The sequence below is a fragment of the Rhinichthys klamathensis genome, unplaced genomic scaffold, assembly GCF_029890125.1.
Source record: "Rhinichthys klamathensis goyatoka isolate OS25496 unplaced genomic scaffold, OSU_Roscu_1.1 h1tg000819l_1, whole genome shotgun sequence".
Taxonomy (NCBI): domain Eukaryota; kingdom Metazoa; phylum Chordata; class Actinopteri; order Cypriniformes; family Leuciscidae; genus Rhinichthys; species Rhinichthys klamathensis.
This window is the reverse complement of record NW_026607205.1, coordinates 847,939-866,522: the sequence shown is the minus strand read 5'-3', so window position 1 is coordinate 866,522 and position 18,584 is coordinate 847,939. Positions and strand designations below refer to the sequence as shown.

At 41.8% G+C, this 18,584-nt stretch overlaps 1 pseudogene; it reads right to left on the bottom strand.

Moving 5' to 3' along the window:
* LOC130078138 (NACHT, LRR and PYD domains-containing protein 3-like) overlaps nt 1-18,584 on the bottom strand; it is a 31,890-nt pseudogene that overhangs the window by 10,072 nt on the left and 3,234 nt on the right.

Sequence of the window (18,584 nt, the reverse complement as noted above, 5' to 3'; positions counted from 1 at the left end):
TCTGCACAGGATAATGAAGAATCTGACATGTCTGAGTCATATGCAAACTCCGACACTTCAGATTCAACTTCAGACTCTGTCTCACCCTGTTGTACATTCCTCACCCCTGCATTCCATTGAGGAGCAGATGGCTGAGAGCGTCCTGGCTGGTCTTTCTCCTCCCTTTTTTCAAGAATGTTTTCTAGTTCTTCTTGATTTAAATTAGTCATTAATAAATTTATGGTCATCTGACCTTCTCGGGACATATCTGTAATTCCCGATATTATTCCTTCTATTACTGACATTATTGGATGTTTAAACTGCCCGGTTCCCATTAAAGTCATTTGTATTTGATTTTCCTTTCTAATTAGTGTTACTCTTATTACTGCTGCTGTTATTGTCCTGGCTTCCAGCCAGGAGCGTTCCGCACTACACAGCTCTTTGCTGCAATCTGTCATATTACCGTATGCGCTACATAACTCCACTGAGGGAGCCCTGAGGTTACTCTCACTGTTGCTGCATTTTGGGGTCCAAGCTGAGCTCTCATACTTTCTATCTCCTGTAATGCTTGAATACCTAGTTATACCTAGTACCTCGTTCATGTCCATGAGCGCCTGGGCCTGGTGGACCTGCAGGAGCGCTATGGCATGGAGGGCGGAAGCAGCCTGTCCACAGGCCTTATAAGCCTTCGCCTAGAGACCGGACGAAAACTTACAGGCCCTGGACAGGAGGCGTGGATTACCCCGCCAAGAGGAAGCGGACCCTGGACACAGCTGCATAACAACGGCACGCTCCACTGGCGGGATATCCACATACCCCTTAGCTGCTCTGCCGTCGAGGGTGGTGAGGAGGGAGGAGCCACTAGGACGGCTTCTGGCACTATTCGGCGCCGTCCACGTCCTAGTGAGCTCCTCATGCACTTCCGGAAAGAATGGTACCGGGGCGGCGCACTGAGAATTAACGCGGCCCGCCCCGAGAAACCAATCGTCCAACCGGGAAGGGTCGGGACGTGGTGGAGTGTTCCACGCACGCCCGACCTTCTCGGCGGCCCGGGAAAGCATAGCCGCCCATTCTGGAACAGACTCGGGCAACGCTACACTCCCCGAAGGGGGCAACGCAGCCGAACCGTCATCTCCAGAGGACTGAAGCTCCCCCTCCGATTGACATCTGGTCGTCAGGTGGAGCCCCAAACGACACGGCTGGGCGTCCATGAGAAGGGCCAGCGCGTTCCTTTGGAGGCTCCAACAGCGGCAGCGCTTGTGAGGCGTGAGGGACCCACGGAAATTGCCTTGGCGGGGAAGCCCTCACAGTAATCCTCAGATCCCCCTGGTCATGCGCTGAAATAGGTCTATTCTGAGGTCCAGAATAGACGCTAGATCGGGGCATAGGCGAGGGGACTGCACCTCCCTTGAGGTAAGCGAGTCTAGATCTCAGCGCTGTCATAGTCATATTCCTGCAATGGGAACACGAGCTATTCACAAAAGCTGCCTCAGCGTGCTGAATGCCCAAACACGAGAGGCAACTATTGTGGCCGTCTGCTGGCGCCAGGGAACGACCGCATCCAGAAACGCACAAGCGGAATGACATCCTGAAAAGGACGTTGTGTTGCTCTTTTAATGAAAATAAAAGACAATAAAAACTCTTCAGTGCTGAAGCACCCAGGGATAGCCGCGGTGTAATCAGGGTACACACTCAAAGAGGATCGCCCACCGAGACCGACACACACACACACATACACCACACACACACACACAAGCAATGTGCAAAACAGCAGTTGTGAGCTGTAAATGCTCGCGGCCACCGCTGATCGCGCCGTCACACCGGCACTGGAACACAGAGTTTTTCTTCCTGTCTTCAGTAGTCTTCAAATAGCAGCAGTCTGCAGAAACTCAGAGTCAAAACGAAAGCTCGGCTCCGAAGTGAAAGACAATGTGTGCATGCGGCCGCTTCCTGTTTATACCCGCGCTGCGGGGCGGGGTGCGTGACGCGTTTCACGCACGCCAACGTTCGTTGCCTCGTTCTGTAGATACTCGAAGTTGATAGGGCTCCCTGAAGTGATCCCAATTACGTCGCTACGTCGAGGTTACGTCGAACGTGAGCGACTGAAAAGGGAACTGATATTGTCAGTTTATATTTGAATATAGAATGTAAATTTTAGATTAAGTTGTACAGACATCAGATCCTCACACATTTCTTAGAGTTTGGAAAGTAAAGAAAGCCTAAAGCAATGTGACGTGATGCTTGTCAAAGTCAAAACACACAAGAGACGGAGACATTGATCATGTGATGCTGGACGGCTGTGAGCTGAAGCTGGAATCTGCACTGATTATTCCTGCGTTCTACAATCTGTGTACAACTATCAGTCTAATTTTGTTCTACCAAATTCTAATCATTTTCTACCGATGCAATTCATAAAGCTATTGTTCAATAAAGTTGTTTGTTAACCACTAAAGTACAAACCCCCGCACCCCAGCTGATTCATGAGATTTCATAGGCATTTTCTCATTTCATAGAGATTTTCATGTCAAGCCAAGTCAACTTCATTTATACAGCGCTTTTTACAATAGAGATTTTTACAAAGCAGCTTTACAGTTATAATAGGAAATTAAAGCAAAATTTTTTTTTTGGCTGTACAGCAGCTCTAGAAGAAAGCCATTGTCCAGTTTAAGTAAGTTCAGGGCTGATTCATTTCCATTGTAAAGATAATCTATAGGGCGATTTACACGACACAGTTTTCAACAGAAAACTTTGAATGCATTCTGGTCGATCATTTTACATGACACAAGAACCCGAGACCTGAGAAAGCATACTTTGAAACAGATTTCAAAGTGCAAGTTTTTGAAAAAGATATCATTATCATCTCTGTGTAAACTTCAAAAACATGAAAACGGTGACGGCGAGCACATGCATATATCGTGTTTAGTCTAGGTATGTGCATATGAGTGTGTATGTGTGCAGGCGCACACTCTTTCTTTACAAAGTGACATCACCAACTGCTTGTCTGGTCTGCATAATGCAGCGTTTTTAGTTGTTTTTTTTACCTTACTAGAAGTTATGTAGCACACCATGGTAGAGAGCATTACGTTTTTTTCTGAAGTCTGAACTTTCTTGGCAGGAGACTGTGATTGACCAATGATTTTGAATTAGCTGTGGGGTGGGCTTGTGCTTAACTGGTTTTCAATCAATTTACATTTCCCCCACATTGTTTCAATAAAACTATTCTGTTTTGAATGTGCGATTCACAGTTTTGACAGCAGTGTGTTAGCATTTGAACAAAGTGCTGTAAATCCACAGTGTTGTGCAGGTTGTGGTTAAAGTCATGGGATAAGTGTGTAGAGTTTTGAAAACTGTGTTCAAGCAATGAAAAACAAACTAGAGTTTGGTCCACATGAACTGCTGCTGTGCAGACTTAGAGTTTTGCACATGTAGCTCCAGTTGTGCTCACTGTCGTTTAGCAATCGAAAAAACTGTAATGATATTTTCCTTGCACAAATGTTGAAAGACTGTCAGAGATAATGAAAGTATCTTTAACATCACTGATGTTTACTCACCTCAGTGTACAGTTTGAGTCTCGTAACACGTCTCTGAGCCGCTTTGAGTCTCTGATCATATTGTCTCTCAGATCAAGCTCTTTTAAAAACTGCAGTGCGTTTGAGTTTGTCAAAGCCTGAGTTAAAGCAGAAACATCTGTAATGCCACAGTCCTTTAGGCTAGAACGAGACAAACAGACAGAGATCATCTTACTTTCACCAGATCACAAAACACGACTAAGGAGAATTATTTTCCACAAATACACTGTAAACAGTCTTTTCAGGAGAGACTGAGAATAAAGTGTCTTGGTTTAAACTTATTGAAAACTTTGTTGAAGTGTTTGTTAAAGAGATACTCCTCACAAGGTTACAGTTGGTTTATAGATGATGTTATGGTTTATTGTTTAAAGAGTTTCTCTCACCAACACATATCGTTTTGCTTCAGAAGACTTTAATTTATTAACTGGGGTCGTATGGATAACCGCTGTGTTTGCTTTGTGTGGTTTATGAAGAATCATCTTTGAGGTCCAGTACACTTGTATAGACTCATAGAGACAGATTATTTATCTAAAAATCTTGGAGTTCATCTGGAGAAACTCATATAAAGCTGAAATGGCATGAGTGCGGCCCCAGGATTGGTTTGCAGCGATCGACCTGAAGGACGCCTACTTCCATCTCTCCATTCTTCCTTGACACATACCGTTCTTGCGGTTTGCTTTCGAGGGGCAGGCATACCAGTACGCGGTTCTCCCATTCAGGCTAGAAAATACCACGACAGTAGCGCACATCAACCGACAAGGTGGTCTATGCTGCCGCCATATGTTGCAACTCGCCCGCCACCTCCTCTTATGGAGTCAGAAGCATCGGAGGTTGTTTCGAGCCATTTATATCCTGGGAGACCTGAACTGTGCAGCCGACGAGCTCTTACGGCTTCAGCCTCTTCCTGGAGAATGGAGACTCCATACCGAGTCAGTCCAGCTGATTTGGGATCAGTTCGGGGACGCACAGATAGACCCGTTTGCCTCCCACGACTCGTCCCACTGCAACCTGAGCTCGGCACGGATGCATTGGCGAACAGCTGGCCGCGGGGCCTCCGCAAGTATGCGTTTCCCCCAGTGAGCCCCAGGGAGGACGAGGAGCATGTCATCTTGGTTGCGCCTCATTGACCCAGCCCGGACCTGGTTTTCCGAACTTGGACTCCTCGCGACAGCACCTCCCTGGCCAATTCCTCCTCTGAGGAAGGACCTCCTTTCTCAGGGACGGGGCACCCTATGGCACCCTCGTCCCGATCCCTGGAACCTCTACGTGTGGCTCCTGGACGGGACGAGGTAGGTTTGAGTACCCTGCCACCAGCGGGGGTGGTTACCATCACTTCTGCTAGAGCGTTGTCCACCACACATGCCTACGTGTTGAAGTGGAACCTTTTCGTCCCCTGGTATCTTCTCACCGAGAAGACCCCAGAAAATGCCCGATCAGTGTTGTGCTTTCCTTTCTGCAAGAGGGGTTGGAGCGAAGGCTGTCTCCCTCCAGCCTGAAAGTCTATGTTGCCGCTATCGCCGCACATCATGACGCAGTTGAGGGTAAGTCCATGGGAAAGCACGACCTGATCATCAGGTTCCTGAGAGGAGCGAGGAGACTGAATCCTCATCGCCCTCCTCTCGTTCCGTCTTGGGACCTCTCAGTGGTTCTAACTGCCCTGCAGAGTGCTCCCTTTGAGCCTGTGCAATCAGTGGAGCTTAAGTTCCTGTCAATTAAGACAGAGCTCCTGGTTGCATTGGCCTCCATTAAGAGGGTAGGGGACCTGCACGCATTTTCTGTAGACGAAGCGTGCCTGGACCGGCCTCAATATGTGCCCAAGGTTCCCACCACTCCCTTCTGGGTCCAGGTGGTGAACCTGCAAGCGCTGCCCCTGGAGGAGGCAGACCCAGCCTTGGCATTGCTCTGTCCAGTACACGTCCTCCGTGCTTATGTAGACAGAACGCAATGTTTCAGGACCTCTGACCAGCTCTTTGTCTGTTATGGTGGGAAGCTGAAGGGAAAGGCTCTCTCAAAGGTTGTCTCACTGGATAGTGGACGCCATTGCTTTGGCTTACCAGCAGCAAGGTCGATCATGCCCCCTTGGTGTGATGGCACACTCCACCCGGCGCCTCGCTAACAGACATCTGCAGAGCTGCAGGCTGGGCGACACCCAACACATTCACCAGATTCTACAATCTCCGAGTGGAGCCAGTGTCCTCCTGTGTACTCGCTTCAACCAGCCAGTACTAGGACCCGCTCAGGTGTCTTCGCTTGCTCGCCATTCCACTCCACGGACTGGATACGTGCGATATTCTCCTCAGGTGAGCCTCACAAGCCCTAAGTTCCTCCAGCGCTGTTGACGTCAACGCCAGAGTTATGCCTCCGGCAGCTTTCGCGGTTGGCTAGGTGCCGCCATGTGCATGGTTCCCCCTCTGGGTGACTCCCACATGTGTATTTCCACTGTAAGCCTCTCTGAGCATGTGTCTTTCCCTTGGCAAGCCACTCTGCCACCCCTGGGGTTGAAATATTCCACCCTTCGGGCTGGACACCCCAGTGTTCCCCATACGCACCCCCCTTCCGGGCCATATGTGTATTCTGTAAGTCCTCCCTTCGGGCAGGCACTGATTGCATATTTACACTGAGATATGCTTCCCAGTGTACCTTGGTATTCCTGTGCTAAGTAGGAGTCCTTCGTCCGTGCTAGTCTCACGACAGGGAGCTCAGACTTAAGCAGGGCACTGGAAGACAGCCGAGGTGGCGTGATTGGACTGGGAACCCCATTCGTCGTCACGACGTAACTCGTAGTTACGTCTCCCTGCCACTTCCGCTGTACCGCTGGAGTTCAGTCTTGGCTCCTCAGCGAAGAAACATATCTGCATATTGCCGGCGTTCTCCTTTTATACCCAGGCGGTGGGGCGGAGTTACGCCATGCAAATTCCGCAGACCCATGGCATTTCCTTGCCATTGGCTCGTTTTATTTCTTTCGAAGATGATAGGCTTCTAAGCGAACCCCATTCGTCGTCACGACGTAACGTCTCCGTTCCCTACTCAGGGAACGAGGGTTACATCCGTAACCGAGACGTTCTTGCAGGTTTCAGTAAGTCAAATTTAAGACCTTTTTAAGACATTTTAAGACCATAAAGATTGAAATTTAAGACCTACCAAATACCCTTTGCATTACCAAAAAAAATTCAATTAATAGCTAATGGATTTCCACTACCGAAAAAACGCTTGCTGTAGAATAAATACAAGATTTATTTACGGAGAAGAGAAAAACACCCGTAGTGTTTGGGTGCACCCCCCATCCTTCATGTTGACTAAGCTTTTAATGTTGTTACGGAAAGGGTGAAGCTGGTTGATTGGTTTTTGTCACATGACCTGCGGTGCGTTTGCGGCATTCTGAAAAGTAGAGATTTTTTCATCTTGCTGCGCCTGAAAAAACCGAGTACGTCGCTTCAATTATGAGCGAGTTTGCCACACGCCTACATTAGAACTAACTTGAGCGCGCAAAAGACGCAATATGTGAACGGCCCCTCGGCGAGCTACCTCCAATCAGGCCACGAGCTCCTGGCAGCTCGCGAGCGACGTGTTGAAGACCCCTGCTCTACAGCTCCGCTTTGTAGGCTACGACTCGATACTTTTTTTGGTACTTTGTAATAACTTTCTGGGGCCAGCATTTCTGGAAATGAACGAGGGTAAAAGCTTTTTTAGGATGAAAATCTGGCCGTTTTTAAGACGTTTTAAGGCCTTAAATTTAAAGTTCAGAATTTTAGACATTCTAAGACCCTGCAGGAACCCTGCAGAGGGCAAGTTTTATACATTTGATAGAAGAGAGAATACCCATCACACACAAACATATTTTAAAAGCTTCATTATAAAATGTATATTTATTTGCAACAATCATATTATTGTAAAATTGTTATTGTAAGAAAAGCTAATGGGCTGCTGGAGGCTATACTGCGTTGTCATGGTAATACTCCAAATGAAGATAATGAGGAAAGTACATTGTCTTTGTCTTCATCAAGTGTGTTCAAAACAGCTTCATTATGACACGCAAAAGCCCTGATGCCCTTAAAGTCTCCATTTCAAGGACTATCAGAGTAAGAAGGGCATAAGGACGCTCACTTTCAATTGGAATTCACCAAAATTGTGAACTCAGTGTCTTGATTTAAACTGTAGAAGTGATTTTAAGAAATATGATTGATGTATGTAAATGTTACTGACCTCAATCTCTCCAGTTTACAGTGTGAATCCTTTAGTACATCACATAAGTGATTCACTCCTGTGTTTCTTATTTTATTCCTACTCAGGTTCAGCTCTCTCAGGTGTGATGGGTTTGATTTCAGAGCTGAAGTCAGGATGAGACTCTGTTTCTCTGTAATACTGCAACTCCACAGACTGAAGACAGAAAGAGAAAAGACAAACTGAAATGCTTCATCAGGCACTTAGTTTAATTCCCATACTCTGTTTTTAAGGCTGTCACATTAGTTCTGTGGGCTGGAAGATGTTGTTTATTCTCTTTCATTTTTCAACAATATCTTTTGTCAGTTTTCTTTACTCTTTATTGTAGCAGCAGATTCTGCAGAACGACATCTACACAATCAGTACATTGTATCAAATTCTTCAACTTTAACGCAATAGACCATAGTCAGGTTAGACTCCATATTGAATTTTATGTGGATGAAAATGAGGTTGTGAGAAAAATTTAAATATACACGGGTACACTAAGATTTATTACTTACTCGTTAAAAGACATTTAAAATAAAGTGTAACAGAAGGTGCCGAGCTATAAACACTATTACTTGAGTCCTGTTGTCTTAAAATAAACAGTGAACTGTAATATCACTGTAACTGCTGTACAGTATAATGCTACTTACTGTATTTTCTCCAGCTTGCACTGTGGGTTCATCAGTAGATCACTGAGATTTTTCACTCCAGAGTCTCCTAGTTCACTCTTCCCGAGGTTCAGATCTCTCAGGTGTGATGGGTTTGATTTCAGAGCTGAAGTCAGGATGAGACTCTGTTTCTCTGTAATACTGCAACTCCACAGACTGAAGACAGAAAGAGAAAAGACTGAAATGCTTCATCAGGCACTTAGTTTAATTCCCATACTCTGTGTTTAAGGCTGTCACACTAGTTCTGTGTGCTGGAAGATGTCGATTCTCCTCTATAATTTTCCAACAATCTTTTGTCAGTTTTCTTTACTCTTTATTGTAGCAGCAGATTTCTGCAGAACGACATCTACACAATCAGTACATTGTATCAAATTATTCAACTTTAACGCAATAGACCATAGTCAGGTTAGACTCCATATTAAATTTTATGTATATGAAAATGAGGTTGTGAGAAAAATTTAAATATACACTGGTACACTAAGATTTATTACTTACTAGTTAAAAGACGTTTAAAATAAAGTGTAACAGAAGGTGCCGAGCTATAAACACTATTACTTGAGTCCTGTTGTCTTAAAATAAACAGTGAACTGTAATATCACAGTAACTGCTGTACAGTATAATGCTACTTACTGTAGTTTCTCCAGCTTGCACTGTGGGTTCATCAGTAGATCACTGAGGTTTTTCACTCCAGAGTCTCCTAGTTCACTCTTACTCAGGTTCAGATCTCTCAGGTGTGATGGGTTTGATTTCAGAGCTGAAGTCAGGATGAGACTCTGTTTCTCTGTAATACTGCAACTCCACAGACTGAAGACAGAAAGAGAAAAGAAAATGACTCAGATCTACGATGGCCCACTCATTTTTTTTGTTTTGTTTTTTTGTTTATTGGAGGTCATGTCCAAGGGTGTAGTTTTGGTTTGAACATTGGGGGGAGTTGAAGTGTCAACCGTTTAGCGGGGTCCCGGGACATGCTCTCTCATGAGATTTATTTGTTTGTTTGTTTTTGCAAAATAGTTTTTTTGTGGGATCATCCACACATGCATAACATAACTGCAATAAAGTAATAGCCTAGTTAACAATTATTTGTTTACATAGGATAATAATGTATTTTATTTGATTTAAGCTAAAACTTATCATTTTGACAGAATTGTCTAAATCAAAGTGCCATGGTAGGTTAAACTAACGTTACATGTTCTTATATTGAAAACGTTAATTTGCGGTCATCTCTTGGCATATCTGAAAGCCAGGTTTCTCCTAATATCTGTCATTATTAGCAGAAAACACAAATTGTTTAGACAATAATTCAAGAAGGTCCTCTTGATTCTAACTTGTACTTGGCCTACAAAGAAGTTCTTGTAATTGTTTAACTACAGCATTTATAACAATAAGGACATAATCACAGGTAAGATCATTGATGTCACCAATGTTAACTTTTTTTCTTTCTTTTTTTTTAATCTATAGCATTTGGAATGAAAAATAGCAACCTACACATTCAGAAACTATACACATGCGACTGTTGTAATATAAAAACTTTAGTGAAAAATCTATTCCCTTAACAGATAATCTATTATAAATTCTACAAGTTAGTCAAAATTTACCACAATAAATACTATAGAATTTGATCAATTCTAGTAAGAGTGGTCATGAGTTATTTAAAAAGCTTTCTATTTAATGTTGGTGCAGGATGAAGTTCTCCTCTTTTCATCAGACTCTTTGGTTTATGTGGCTGTTTTAGATCATGTTTGACTTTCTCCGTTGTTTTTTAAAGCGGAAAATTCTCAACAGAATTCAATGGGATGCACATTTGATCACCACCAGATAGGAACGGCTCGAGCAAATATTATCACAGTATTATTATGGGCGGGGATTTTAATGCCGCTCCAGATGAATGTCAGGATTCCCTGATTTCTAATATATCCCGGTTTCTTGATCTAATTGATGTTTGACATGTAAAGAACCCACATAAAAACCTATTGGGGTCCTAATTTAGCATGAAAAGATTGGCAATTAAACACATTTGTAAATGCTATAACATTAAGGCAGATCATTTTAATCAAAATTATCAAAATTATTTTGGTAATAAAGACATCCTTAGTGATAGAGAGTAGAAATAACTTCACTTTCTTCAATCAGAGCTGGTTAATTTTTATACTGAAAAGGCTAAAGGAGAATTTATACGATCTACAGACAGGAGGTAGATTGAGGAGGGAGGAAAATTCTTCATATTTCTTTAACTTAGAAAAACACAAAGAAGCCTTAAAAAAATATTTTTAAACTTGGCATTAATAACTATATAAGTGAAGATAAAACACTAATTTATGATCTACATCTATTCCTTCTATAATGATTTGTATAAATGTTTTCTTTACTCTTTATTGTAGCAGCAGATTTCTGCAGAACGACATTTACACAATCAGTACAATTGTATCAAATTCTTTAACTTTAACGCAATAGACTAGCCTGGATGCCAGCCAAACTTAGCCCCGCCCACAACATTTGAGGATGGGAAGTTCGGTCTGGACTTGATCCGTTGTGAAGCAAGTATGCCCGAACAAAAGCTGTTCGGACCAATCAAATTGTCAGGGTGGGCTTTATACGATGATGGACAGATGATCAACAGTAACGTAATCATCACGTATCCAAAGAGCGCTTGGGTTGAATTCGTTTACGACAAAGATGGCTGCCACTGGAGAATTTATGTGTAGATTCAACCATCGCGTTTGTTATAGAAGATGTAGACAGCTCATTCATTTTAAAAGAGGAACAGAGAACCGCGATCAAGGCATTTGGGGATCCAATTGAGTGCAGAGGCATTTTCTTTCCTGGTTCGGTTGAAACACGGCCCATCATCATAGCCAAATGGAGCAGCATCAGACTCTGATGCTGACTAGTACCAAAAACCTTTAAGCTGGCTATGATAAAACCGCTTGTTAAACCGCAACTTGATCATACAAAATTAGTCAATTACAGGCCGATCTCGAATCTGCCTTTTCTATCAAAGATATTAGAAAAAGCAGTATCCTCACAACTGTGTTCCTTTCTAGAAAGAAATGATATCTGCGAGGAATTTCAGTCAGGATTCAGACCGTACCATAGTACCGAGACAGCTCTCATCAGAGTCACAAATGATTTGCTCTTATCATCCGATCGTGGTTGTATCTCTCTATTAGTGTTACTTGATCTTAGTGCTGCATTTGATACTATTGACCACAACATTCTTTTAAATAGACTCGAAAATTATGTTGGCATTAGTGGAGTTGCACTAGCATGGTTTAAATCATACTTATCTGGCCGTTATCAGTTTGTAGCAATAAATGAAGATATGTCTTTTCGATCACAAGTTCAGTAAGGCGTACCACAAGGCTCAGTACTAGGACTGTTGCTGTTCATTCTGTACATGCTACCATTAGGAGATATCATTAGGGAACATGGAATTAGTTTTCACTTTTATGCCGATGATACTCAGCTCTATATTTCTTAACGCCCCGACGAAACTTACCAATTCACAAAATTAACGGAATGCATAGCCGATATAAAAAATTGGATGACTAGTAATTTCCTACTACTAAATTCTGAAAAAACAGAGATTCTAATTATTGGACAAAAAACTTCCACACGTAATAACCTAGATAGAATACTGTCTAACACTTGATGGCTGCTCTGTTAAGTCTTCGTCGTCGGTTAGGAACCTGGGTGTGCTATTTGATACCAATCTCTCATTTGAAAGTCACGTGTCTAGTATCTGTAAAACCGCATTTTTCCATCTTAAAAACATATCTAGATTACGCCATATGCTCTCATTAACAAATGCAGAACAATTAGTTCATGCGTTCATGACATCAAGGCTAGATTATTGTAATGCTCTACTGGGTGGTTTCCCTGCACGCTTAATAAATAAACTACAGCTAGTTCAAAATGCAGCAGCTCGATTTCTTACCAGAACCAGGAAATATGACCATATTAGCCCGGTTCTGTCAACACTGCATTGGGTGCCTATTAAACATCGTATACATTTTAAAATATTGTTGATTACTTACAAAGCACTAAATGGCTTAGCTCCGCAGTACTTGAGTGAGCTTTTAAAGCATTATAGTCCTTCACGTCTATTGCGAGCTCAAAATTCCGGCCAGTTGATAATACCTAGAATATCAAAATCGACTGCTGGCGGGAGATCCTTTTCCTATTTAGCACCAAAACTTTGGAACAGTCTTCCTACCATTGTCCGGGAAGCAGACACACTCTGTCAGTTCAAAGCTAGACTAAAAACACATCTCTTTGACCTAGCATACACATAATACATTATAGACTTCGATAATTCAATGTTAGGCTGGATAGATTAGGTCAGCCGGAACTGGGAACACTTCCCTTAAATCCAGATGTACTCGTTACATCATAAGAAGAATGGCATCTACGCTAACTTTAGTGTCTTTGTTTATCCCGAAGTTTTCCTGCAGCCTGCCGGATCCAGGCCGTATCCAGATCTGACGAAGGAGATTCGCCTGGACCCGATGACAATGCAGTGCTGAAGTGTCAACTATCCTCTCCCTATGGAGGATCCCTTTCCCACTCTACAGATAAAGCGTTGTTGAAAATCCGGTTCGCGTACCCCGAAGTGATAAAATAAAATTCTGTATCAAATTTATAGGCAAGACAAGTAGTTTGTTTAGGCATGGTTTGTAGGGAAATTACAAACCTGCGCACACATATTCAAACGAATATAACTATAGAATCAATTTTTAATGCGCATGTGAACACCATCAGGTCACAGGTTCGCGTTTAAAGTCTGTTTAGAGTAGAGCCCGAAGCCATTTTTTTTGAGAATAATGGCTGGCTGATGACCACAATGAAGGGACCACAATGGAAATAAGTCTTCGGGCTTTATCGTGTTATCCCTGACTACTTATGTATTTTATTTTAATGTATGACTCAGTTTCATACTGTTTTCATATTTTTATATTTAAGTGGTCAAATAAAATCAATCAATCAATCAATCAATCAATGAAGTTATTGGCTGGCTAGCCGGCTCAGCCAAAACCTAAATGGCTGCTGCAGCCGCCAAACTTTTCATAGCTGCAAATGGCTGAAGCAGGTCATTTTGAGAAAACGGGCTTTAAAGATTTATCATCAGCCAATGAGATCGCGCATTCAGTCTTTTTACTTTCACGATTGGTTGCTGATAAAAAGGAAATGACCATATTTGGATCCAACAGGATTGTACAGAAGAGAGAGAGCTTCCTAACGGTGCATGTGATGAGAGGGTGACGGCAGAGATCGCGGAGAAGTATGTTGATTAATAAGAAAGAACGCAAACTTTTGTTGAATTTATGAGAAATCTACAGACGCAAACAGACGAAGTGTAGTAAAATAAAGACCTAAATTTGTATTTCGGACTTTTTTTCACCACAAGTCTGAAAGAAGACATGTTATTGAAGACAAATATCCAAAAATCTCAAAATTGACCAGTAAAAAAACCCCGATGTTTTTGCCTGCCGTGTCTCGCCTTAATATAAACAGTACACACACTGTTATCAGTTTTATTTTGGACAAAGTTTTGCACATTTCACTTCAATACACTGAAGCATGCGTCGTGAATTAGCAATGTGGAAACGGTGGTTTGTTACTGCAGTAATATCACGTTCAGTGCTATATATGTTCAGTGCTCGTGTATTGTTTATATATTTCGTGTGTGTATGTCTCTATGTGATAGAATTATTATTTGATGCAAATAATTCTAGCCGGCTCAGCCAAACTTTATCAGATGGCGGCTCAATTTGGCTTATGAAATTATTGGCTGGCGGCGGCTGAAATTCTAAATGGCGCAAATGGCGGCGCCTGGCGGCGGCTTCGGGGTCTAGTTTAGAGAGAACGCCATCGTCTTAGTGGCCCCTAATGTAATAACAAATGATAATTTTGCTGGAAGTGAATCAATCAAAACCAACTTTAGCCGGAAATAACATTATTCAAAATCGCTATAAAGCCAAAACAATCTCTGTTACCGTAAATTGTATGTTTATCTCTGTAAAGCTGCTTTGAAACAATCTCCATTGTTAAAAGCGCTATATAAATGAAGATGACTTGACTTGACTTGACTAGAGTCTGAGTATGATGACGTCAGGCTAGCAATAGACCTTAGTCAGGTTAGATGCCATATTGAATTTTATGTGGATGAAAATGAGGCTGTGAGAAAATTTTAAATATATACTGGTACACTAAGATTTATTACTTAGTAGTTAAAATACATTTAAAATAAAGTGTAACAGAAGGTGCCGAGCTATAAACACTATTACTTGAGTCCTGTTGTCCTAAAATAAACAGTGAACTGTAATATCACTGTAACTGCTGTACAGTATAATGCTACTTACTGTAGTTTCTCCAGCTTGCACTGTGGGTTCATCAGTAGATCACTGAGGTTTTTCACTCCAGAGTCTCCTAGTTCACTCTCACTCAGGTTCAGCTCTCTCAGGTGTGATGGGTTTGATTTCAGAGCTGAAGTCACAGCAGAACAACCTTCACCTGTCATTTTACAGCAGCTTAAGCTACATTTGGAGATATGAGAAAAAAGAAAAGCAAAGTTATAACATCTTCATAACAAATAAAGGACAAAATCCAAACTGCTTTTTTTGCCCCCTTCAATGGCAGAGGAGACACGATCTGTATGGACGTTCGAAACGAAAGTGAACAACTGAATCAATCATAAAGGGCCCTTCCACCAGTCTGTTAGTGATGAATTGCAGAGTTCACGCTGCATGATTTTCAAAGTGGTCAGATCACTATTCTTTCCACACTACACGACTATCTGGGGCAACATTCAGTTTCTGCTGTGTCCACACTGCACGATGGATCGGTTTGGTTACACATTAAATTGCTTTACAATAGGAAGAAGTGTAACGGCTCGAGCAAATCTTATCACACTTTTGTAGCGCGCTGGTGAACGCTTGTAGAGTAGTGGTGATTTGCAAGCGGCACTCATGCACAAGCACAGTCAAATAAACCGGACTTCAGCCACAATACGCAGATAATTGGTCTGTTTGATTCGTCCAGGAACTTGGTGCTTATAAAAATTCTGAACGTGCGATGTATATAATTAATTAATGGCCTGATTCTATTTGTAGATTAACCATAGTAGGCTATAAATATTGGGGCCATAGTAGGCTATAAATATTGTCTAGTGGTCATGATCTACTGATGCTTGTTTTGGTTATTGGGGGTGGGTTACCCCCCCCACCCCCCCCCCCCCCCCACCCCCCACAAACTACGCCCTTGGTCATGTCTGATAGTAGTTTGTTGAGGGGAAGGGGGAGGTAACCCACCCCCAATAACCAAAACAAGCATCAGTAGATCATGACCACTATGCCCCTGGTCATGTCTGATATTAGTCTGTCATAATCTGAATAATCTAATGTGTTTCCTAATTATTCAAATCTATTTATTGTGGTTTTGTGTCTGCCAAGGGAAAATTGCCTCTGACTTAATCAAATGAGGAAATAGTAGTACCAACTACTGTAACATTACTATTAAAGGTAATACAAATATTTGTTTTAACCATGTAAAATACTCACATCAGTCCGTCGAGTTTACAGTGTTTATCCTGCAGTAGAGCAGCGATCTGATTCACTCGTGTGTCTCCTAGTTCACGTTCACTCAGATTCAGCTTTCTTATGAGTAATGGGTTTTTATCCACAATTCCTGTCACATACTGACAGGCTTCATATGCAACAGGACTCAAAAACCTGCAGAAGAGAAGATGAAGCAGGATTCCGTTAAATTCTCAACTAAACTTGGTGGAATGACAAAATCCATTTTACATGATTGTGGTCTTGAAATCAATCAGTCAACTTTGATGTAACAACATATTATGTAGCTTATTGCATTATTGAAATAATATTTATATAAATAATTTGGCTGCATATAATGTATTTTCTATTATTTCATCGTGTCTCACCTCAGTGTCTTCAGTTGACAGTTTGGATCCTGCAGTAAATCATTGAGCTGCTTCACTCCTGATTCTCCAGGATAATTTCCTCTGAGATCCAGCTCTATCAGGTGTGAAGGGTTTGATCTCAGAGCTGAAGCCAGAGCTTTATAACCTTCTTCAGTGATACTGCAGTCTGAAAGTCTAGAAAAAAAGACAATGTAATATTCAGCTAATTAATCTGTTATTTTAGAAAGTACCTGAACAAAATAAATTAAATAAACTGAATAAAATTTTGTTCCTTGTACAACAAAAATAAGTCAGTTGCAAAACAAAAAGAAACAACTGGAAATGCAGTCAAACAAACGGCTTTTGGGTCAGAATAGAGGATACTAAAGACGCAAGATGTCAGAACATTATGGTTATCGCAGAGCCAATCATTGCAATTTTGGGAGTGAGTCGTGTTCCATATACACATGGAAAGATTATTTAGGGAACGATTATTTATGATAATTTACACACATGGAAAGATAATTTACGGGACTCACTCTCACATTTAAATGCAGTTGTGAATCCTGAAACTTTACAGTGCTTATGTGGCCTTACATCCAAACAACACATTCTTATACATATATTTTGTAAAGAGAATATCTAAAACAAATCACACCTTTCATTTTGGTTGAGTTATTTTTTTTTGTCTGTTGACACACCACTTACCTCAGTATCTCCAATGTACACTTTGTATTCTTCAGTCCAGTGCAGAGCAGCTTCACTCCTGAATCCTGTATATTATTATTGTTCATGTTCAGCTCTTTCAGATTGGTATCTGATCCAAGAACTGTAGCCAGAGCTGAACAGCTTTTGTCTGTTAAGTCACAATAATTTAACCTACAATATAAATAAATCGCATCAAAGAATTGGATGGAACATATAGAATACATTCTCTGTAAAAAAATATTAAATATTTTCCATTATTTTTACATTAACAGTAAATATACAGTGAGGAGGGTGAGCTACACTGACATTACAGGTTAACTAGTATTTTCTATATCTTAGTATTTTTGAAAAATTTACTAGATAAAACAAACATAAATAGTGTGCTTCGTCCTTTGGTAACCGAAGTTCATGTTTTGCTGAACATATGTGGTATATGATTAAGAATCACTATAGAGCAGTGTAGATAAATGAGATGAGACCAAAACATGACTAATAACATTAAATGACTTACAGAGCTCTTTTGGAGGTTTTGATGACTGCTGATAATCTAATAAGACACTCGTCTGATTTCTTGAATTTCTGAAGCTCAAACTCCTCCAGCTCCTCCTCTGATGTCAACAACACAAAGGCCAAAGCAGACCACTGGGCAGGTGAACGATCAGCAGACGAGAGACTTCCTTTGCTAAGGTGGGTCTGAATCTCTTTCACCAGACTTTGATCGTTCAGTTCATTCAGACAGTAGAACAGATTGATGGATCTCTCTGGAGACAGATCCGATTCTAATTTCTGTTTGATGTACTGAACTATTTCCTTTTTGCTCTGGTCATTGTCATCTAGCTGTGTCAATAAACCTCGTAAGAGTCGCCGATTGGACTGGAGTGACAGACCAAGGAGGAATCGAAGGAAAAGGTCCAGGTGTCCATTGTCACTCTCGAGCGCCTTGTCCACTGCGGTCTTGAGCAAATCAATCATGACTTCATTTTTTTTTTCCTGTTCTGTAGACTCATGATCAAACACACTTTTCTTGTTGATGTCAAGAAACAGATGTGCATAAAGGGCTGCAATAAACTCTTGAATGCTCAAGTGAACAAAGCAGTACATGGTACCAAGAATGATAATAATAATAATAATAATAATTCGTTACATTTATATAGCGCTTTTCTGGGTACTCAAAGCGCTTTACATTGAAGGGGGGATCTCCTCAACCACCACCAATGTGCAGCATCCACCTGGATGATGCGACGGCAGCCATTTTGCGCCAGAACGCTCACCACACACCAGCTTACTGGTGGAGAGGAGACATAGTGATGAAGCCAATCAGTATATGGGGATGATTAGGAGGCCATGATGGACAGAGGCCAAGGGGCAAATTTGGACAGGATGCCGGGGTTACACCCCTACTCTTTTTCGAAGAACATCCTGGGATTTTTAATGACCACAGAGAGTCAGGACCTCGGTTTAACGTCTCATCCGAAGGACTGTGCTCTTTGACAGTATAGTGTCCCCGTCACTATACTGGGGCGTTAGGACCCACAC